Source organism: Ictidomys tridecemlineatus, chromosome 10 (genome assembly GCF_052094955.1).
Source record: "Ictidomys tridecemlineatus isolate mIctTri1 chromosome 10, mIctTri1.hap1, whole genome shotgun sequence".
Classification (NCBI taxonomy): domain Eukaryota; kingdom Metazoa; phylum Chordata; class Mammalia; order Rodentia; family Sciuridae; genus Ictidomys; species Ictidomys tridecemlineatus.
In genome coordinates, this window is record NC_135486.1 from 62143219 (window position 1) to 62150689 (window position 7471).

Below are 7471 nucleotides of genomic sequence, written 5' to 3' on the forward strand. Positions count from 1 at the left end.
ATCAGAGATGATCCCAGGCAGTGAGTCTCACCCTCGCTGGGTCAAAGATCCCTTGGACATTCACGTGGGAGCAGCAGACTTTTCTCCCAGGACAGAGCCAGCCCACTCAGGTCGTAGACCCTGCTTCAGGGCCTTCTGGTCTAGGGGAGGATGTTTGCCCTCAGGAGACAGCAGGGGAGGGCACTGGCTTCCCAGCTGGGAGGGCCTTCAAGACAACTGTGCATTTATTTTCAGAGAATGAAGATGTCTGAATGAACAATGTAAGGCCGTGTTCATCTATTTTTTAACAGAAGGGCGGTGTCTCTTCGTTTTCAGTGTCTCTCCTGAGGATCGGCTAGCAGGACAGCCAGAGATGCCACAGGAGGTTGCGTCACAGATCCACAAGTTCTTCTAGGCTTTCAGATGCCTGGTTGCAAAAAAAGATGCAAATCTGGTTACCAGAGTTGAGACGTGTGGTGACGAAAATGAAGGCACAGGAGGGTCCCCAGCTGCCCTTGAGCAGCTCACGTCCTGAACCATCCAGAGATGGGAAGCCGTGTGAAGCGAGGAGAGGTGTGTGCCTCTGGGTGTGGGGAAGGATTGCAAATCCAGGAACAACAAAGAATGACACTCACAGATGGGAGAAAGATACATCCTCGGAGAGACTGGTCAGGAACACGCACCTGGCTGTCCCCATAGCAAGTCCAGTCCTACAGAGAAAGGGGGACAGACAAAGGAAGGAAAAGACATGGGAGGGGGGCTGGAGATTAAACTGAGGACACTTCACAGCATTAACTTCCTTGTAGAGGGGAGACTGAAGCTCCTAGCCTGGGTCCACCCATACTGCCCACCACCACCACTGATCCTGCCTGGGCAAGCCAGGGCAGGGCTGCTGGCAGGAGAGTGGTCCAAGATGTCCCTCCCCACCCATGACCCCTCAAGGAGCAAAATCCACGGGCAGAGATGACTGTCAGCCAGAGGGATATGCTTCTGTCCCCGTTTTATGATGGAGAAGACCTTGCCCAAGGTCTCCGTGAGGGAGCGACAGAGCCGGGCCTTAAACTGAGAGTCTGTTGACTCCAGGGCTTCTGCTCTTACCTGCCACACTGTGACACGCAAAGGCATCATTTTCTGGAAGGTTCCATGCATTCGGTCCTCGATGGCACAGAGAGCCTCCTCTGTGACAGTGAGCAGAAAAACCGTGGCTCAAAACACGCAGCACCAGCAAGGCCACGAACCTCAGGACAGTGGCCAGGCTCATGGCCCCATCTGTGGGGGCTCCGGCAGGCTCTGCCACACGGGCACCATGCCACACAGTCCACAGGCAAGTCCCAGCAGCTTTGTCTCCTCTGGAGAGAGGGCCATGGATTTGGTGGTTCTCCTCACGGCTACCTCTGAACTGTCTCCTCAAGCGTGTCCACTGGGCTCTGTCTTCCTCCTGTCCTTCCTGCTGTCTTCTGCCTTCTGCCTTCCCTGCTCCTTGTGGGCAGGCTCTGTTGCGGGAATTGGTCCACCCAGCATTGGGCACCTGCATCCCCTCAGGGTGGCAGTATGAATTAACAAGGAGTGAAAGCGTGTCAAGGCACCTAGCAGGTTCAGATGCCCACCTGGGTGCCCTTCTCCTGCTCGTCCCTTCCTTCTCTCCTCCTTTAGTTTGCCTTCCCTTCCCTGGGCAGTGGGCCAGGATGGTGATTCTGACCCCTTGGACCCTCCAGTCATTTCTCTAGGACTTAAGTCCAGGGTGGGCACCAGCCATGACCAGCCAGGACCTTCCTCGGGGAGCTGTGAATTGTGCTTGGGTGCGAAGGGCAGTGTAGCTGCTGAGGTGCATAAACAGGAAAACACTTTAATTCAACTATTTTCTGAATTTCAAGTTGGAAGGTTGACCCCAGGTCTCCGCCTTCCTCAAGCTCCGCTGGGAAGGACAGTGAGGTAACTCGGTCCTTAGGAGCTGCCCCCAGAGTGGCAGTTCTGATTCCTGGAAGGTGCCATCTGTACTGGCACCGCTGTCCCTGGAAGGAGGAGGGACGAGTTCTCAGCCTCATCCTGGTGGGAGCAGGCTGTGTCCTTGCCCCGCTGGCTGTGGATGGCCCCGGGGCAGGGGCCTTGCCAAGTCAACCATGAGTACAGAAAACAGAAAGAAGGGTGAAGTGGACTTCGGAGGGCCATTGGGGGGTCCAGGGTGGGGGGCTCTGTGCAGACTGGAAGGGGAGCTGGGTAGCAGGGCCTGGGAGGAGGGTGATGGTGGTTCTTCTGTGGGCCTCCTCCAGGTTCCTTCAGAGACGGCCCTTTCTGCAGAACTGAGCTTGCAGGCCTTTCCAGCTGGTTTGGGGAGCCCAGGAGTCTGGGGAGGCAGTGTGGGAGGCCAAGGCTCCAGAGTGACCTCAGGGAGCTCTGTCTAGGGGCAGTCCTCCACTTGCTGCTCTGGGGAGTCGAGTTCCTCATAGTTCCATGGCCAGGAGAATTCCATCCAAGGAAAGGGTTCAGAGGCCCTGGTCAGGCCACATCCAAAGTCTCTGAGCCCGGACAGGAGGCGCTGGGGCCTCCAGCTGTGTCCTGTCTGCCCTGGAAACCCCGTCAGCTCCAGGGAAGGCCCCCGGCTCACTGCTGAACTTGAAAGGTGGAAAGTGTCAGGGATAGCTGTGCTGGTCCACAGAGCCTAAAGCTGCTCTTTTCATTTAAAATGCTTCAGAAAAGGTAATAAGGACCAAATGGGAAGGTATCACTTCTAAGGGGCCATGTTGGCTGCAGACTGCAGTCAGGCCAAGCCCCTGAGAATGGATCCTGAGAATGGGCCCCAAGAATGGACCCTGAGAATGGACCCCAAGAATGGATCCTGAGAATAGATCCTGTGAATGGATCCTGAGAACCCCAAGAATGGATCCTGAGAATGGATCTTAAGCATAGACCCTGAGAACCCCCATGCCTGGTCCAAGACATCAGGCTTGAAGATGTTTTCCTGCAGGGAGACCCAGCCATGGTGGTCCTGCTCTTGCTGGTGACCCAGAGGACTGGCTACAGCTGAAAAGATGGTCCAGAAATTGATCCAGGCTCCAATTCCAGATGGAATGGGGACCCTGGAGACCTGCATCCTCCTTCCAGAGGTTCTGCTCTGGTCCAGTGCAGAAGCTGCCAGCCTTCCCAATAGCACCTCCACCCAGGCGGGGGTGAGCAGGAGAAGCAAACTCGCTCTCCTTCCTGGGACCTGCAGCTCTCCAACACTCCCGGAGATGGTGAGGCCCCACACACTGCTACCCCTGCCTCACTGTGTCCCTCTGGAGCACGCCCCTCTCCTGCCGCTCAGATCTTCCCAGGTTTCCCCCGCGCCCTGCCTTCCTTCCAGGGAGAGGCAGGTGGGACAAGAAGCACATGTCTTGTGTATCTGGAGCGCCGCTTGCTTCTTGCTCCTTTCTGTGCTTCCCGTGAGGCAGTCTCATGGCTCCGAGCATCCCCTTCTCCCACCCTGGCAGCTCCCCAAGCCTTCCCAGGGCCCAGGGGCCTGCAGCCAGGTGGTCAGCGAGAGTGACTTCCTTGCCGTCCTCCTGGTGAGGCCCCTGTTGCCACCTAGGCAAAGTCGAGACACCTTTGAAACCACAGAGCACAGAAATCCTGCCTGCAGATAGACTGAACTGAGAACCCAATTCTGCCACTTCTGTGACAGTGACACACCATCAGGCTTCCTTTGACATCATCATTGTAGAATGAAACTCATAATTATGTGTGCATGTAAACTGTGCGCACACATGCATGTGTGTGTGTGTGTGTGTGTGTGTGTGTGTGTGTGTGTGGACAATGAGGGATGCCGGACAGCACTCTCACACAGATGCAGCTCGGACACCACCATAGCCACACAGCACCGCCCCCAGGGCCCCTCCTCACCCCTCAGGCCACTGTGCACCCCTAACTGCATTTGCAGCATCACCGCAGATTCCTGACAGGAGAACTAACCTTTTCCTGGGGTGAGATGAAAATGGAATTTTCTCCTTTCAAGTCCACTCACCAGATGGGCCCCACACACTGCAGGTTCTACTTCTGCTTCCCTAGTGACATGGCTTCAGGGACAAATGCCTCAGGCTCGGTTACCTTGAACTCCACGTAGCCACATGAATTGGCCGAGGGCAGGGGGAGGAGTATTCCTGGAAGCCATGTCTACATTAGAAGAGCTAGCAATAACTCAGCCTATGCCAAAAAGTCTGGAAATCGCATCAGTATTCCACCAGATCTAAATTAAATGTCTCCCCAACTTAATTTTCCCTAAGCCTGATCCCCCAAAATTCAAAGCCACTTCAACACCACAAGAAACTAATGAAGTGTGTGGAGACAAAGTCGGGTTTAAAGAGACAGAGGTCTCAATCTGTTTATCTTCCATTTGCAAATTTTACAAAACACATCCATGGGAACTGACCTCACCATGGTGCCTCCAGGTCTGCAGATGGGACCACGCCAGGGAAAGGCCTGAAGCTTACACCTCGTTACTCATGGCGAGTCCACTTCTGTGCTAAGGATTTGACAATGACTGGTAAAGTGCATGAGGGACATTGAGATCCAACTGCAAGGAAAAGCCTAAGCAGAGGCAGGGAGGCCAGAGAGCTCAGGGCTGCGTGGCCATCATGGCGGAAGCACAAGAAGCACATGGGAGAGGCAAGTCAGAGAGAGTGGCCAGTGTCGGGGTCCAACATCCTGGTGTCAAGCTCTGAAGATTTTCACGTTCGGGTGAGGACTGCCCCTCTCTGAGCCCTGCTGTGGAAAAATACATTTGGGATGGATGGACAGGCAGAAAGCCCTGCTCTGTGCTGCCTGTGAGAGTACCTCAGGGCATAACAGCAGGTTATTTGACAGAAACACACACAGGCTCCCTTCTAGCTGAGAACCTTGAGGCAGAGCCCAGCTCCTCTTCCTGCCCTCACCTATTCACCCTGGGACTGGACATAAATCCACCTCTGGGAAACCTGCTGCTTCGACCTGCTCTCACTCCACTTAGCTGTTCCCAGGGACATACCTCTGTGCTCCACACCCCCCGTCCTGCTGACCCTGGGTAACATGGCTCCATGCCAGTCTCCCACCCAGCCAGTGCAGTTCCTGATGTCCCTTGTTTAATAAGCATCGTTTCCCCTGAAGATCTAAATTCTTCTTTGAGTCATTTGCATCAAATATCAGCCTAGCAGCACTCACCTCAACTGTGCCTTCCTGATCCTCCAGGCATTCCTGGGCACTCACCTTCCAAAGGGCCTCTTCTGGGTGCCCTGGGCTCTTTCACAGGAGAGCAACCTCACCTGCCCACCAGCTGGTGAGTCATGCCCCTGGTGGATAAGCCCAGCCCTGCTGACATCGCTCCTCATGCTGACCACAGGCTTCAGAAAACCTCTCCAGCGAGGGGCTGCTTGCTGATCTCCTGAAGCAGGCGCTCCCACGCCCTGAGGAGGAGCTGAGCGCACCAGGGTGCAGCTTTGCTAAGATCAAAAGGAGCTGCTGAAGCTGCAATCTGCAACTGCCCAGAACCCTGCGGAGCTCAGCCATGAACAAGGGCGTCGGGGACCCTGCACCTCCAGGGCCTGCGCCCTCACCCTGTGTCTGCCCCCGCACCACAGCATCCTGGGCGCACAGCAGTGCCCGCTCAGAGCAGGTGTGCTGTAACACCAGCGCCTCGCAGAGCCGCCTGTGTGGACAGGGCCAGGCCTGAGGCGATGGGAGTTTGAGTTCAAGCAGTGGGCACCAGTCCAGGCTCCGCACAAGTCCCCCACAAGTCCCCCCCACCGCTGGGAGAGCTGAAAGCAACCTTGGAAATCATCAAATCCTTGGGGCTTCTATAGAGAGAGAAAAAGTACTGTGTATTTCAAAACAAGTAGGAGAAAGGATTTTTAATGTTTCACTACAAAGAAATAACAAACAGTGGAAAGATGCAATGCCCCGCCCCCAGTTTGAACTTGACACAATGGAGACTCATATGAAAACATTGCAGGGGACTCACTAACAGGTACAGTTTTTATGTGTCAATTTAAAAACGTACACAATTTAAAAAAAAAAAAAACATGACTTTCTGACAAATAGTTTCTAATATATTTTTGAAAATCGTCAAACCCAGTTCCCTAGGTTTCAGATGAAGTAACGACGTGAGGCCAGAGAGGCAGGATCATGTGTCCAAATTTAGTTTAATACCAGAAGCAGCACCGGGCTCCCGGCTCCTGACTGCCACCCTTGTTTCTCTCTCTACACCTATGGCCCACAGGTGGCCCTTCCAACCACCATGAGATGTCCTCAGCCTTGGAGAACTTGAACGGGACATTTGGAGGCAGCAGAAGGTGACCCGAGCCCTGTGGGGGCTTTGCTGGGGAGGAAGGAATGGGGATCAGGATGTTGCTCTGGGGTAAGATGTCTCATGAAGGAGCTTGACGAGGCCCAACCCTCCTCTTCATAGAACCCTTTGGCTGTCTACAGCATCTGTCCAACACCCACGCACCCTGCGGCCAGTGTGGCCCTCAGATTCCACACGGTGCCAACTGAACTAGGAGCTGGACTCAGGGCGCTCCTGCCCTGCTTCCCACCAGCGGCCCCTTTCTGATTTTCCTGCACTTTCTGCTGATTCCCATAAGCAACGTTTTAAGCATGCAAACTAGAATAAGGAGGGAGAATCCTATCATTCCAAGAGCCACGTGGCCAGAGGCTTGACCAAACAAGGAAGACTCGGCCACTTTTGGGGACCCAAGCCTAAAGCAGTCATTCCCAACCAGAGGCACCCCGATCCTGTCTCAGTCTGTTGGGTGCCTACTCTCCTCTACCCCAACTCGCGTTATGGGACCTACATAGTTCTTCATTCCATGCAAGGTCCACCTTGCCTGGGTATGGTTTAGGATACAGAGTCTCCTTAGACACCAGAGAACAAGAGGAAGAATCTGTGCACTGGAAACCAGAAAGTTCTAGAAATCACCAAAGGAGAAGCAGGAATGGGAACTGCCAAGGCGCAGAAGGGTCCCTCTTTAGAGGAAGTGGCTATGAAGAGTCTGGAAGAAGAGAGCAGCCTGCAAACCCGTCAGGCAGGGAACCGGAGAGGCCCAGCGTTGGCCCTGTCCTGGGGCAGCTCAGACACATCCTGCATTTCTCAGGAGGAAGGAGGTGAGATTGGCAGTTGTTTGTGATGCTCCTGTCTTGATGATTATGGCCCCTTCCAGGTTGGCTCTAGCATACATCATGACCCACAGAGCCGGGTCCATGCACTGCGCAGACCAGACCTGGTATTTCAACCCTCTCTGTCCACGGACCATTCTGTGCCTCCCCTTTGTTCTCCTCTCCAATTTCCCATGTCAGAGACCAAGATCTGAAGAAGTGCACATGGCGATAGGGACTTGGCGTTGGGGCCTTCTAAGAGGCCACCTCTCCCCTGCAGCTCGGGTTTCCTCCTGGATGTCAATTATTGGCTTTTACATAAGAAGGCTAATGCGTTTTCAAAGCAGGCAGATGGCCCCTCCCCATGCTTTGACAGTTTGACATTAGTTGA

General features: G+C 54.4%; 1 long non-coding RNA gene across 1 annotated transcript; it reads right to left on the reverse strand.

The window, feature by feature from the left end:
* Positions 1-206: 206 nt before the first annotated feature.
* Positions 207-6084, reverse strand: LOC120887534 (uncharacterized). Its single transcript, XR_005730820.2, has 4 exons — positions 4385-6084; positions 1078-4115; positions 615-689; positions 207-406 (listed from the first exon to the last, which is right to left on the reverse strand). It is a non-coding gene; the product is annotated as an uncharacterized LOC120887534 (long non-coding RNA).
* Positions 6085-7471: the final 1387 nt, after the last annotated feature.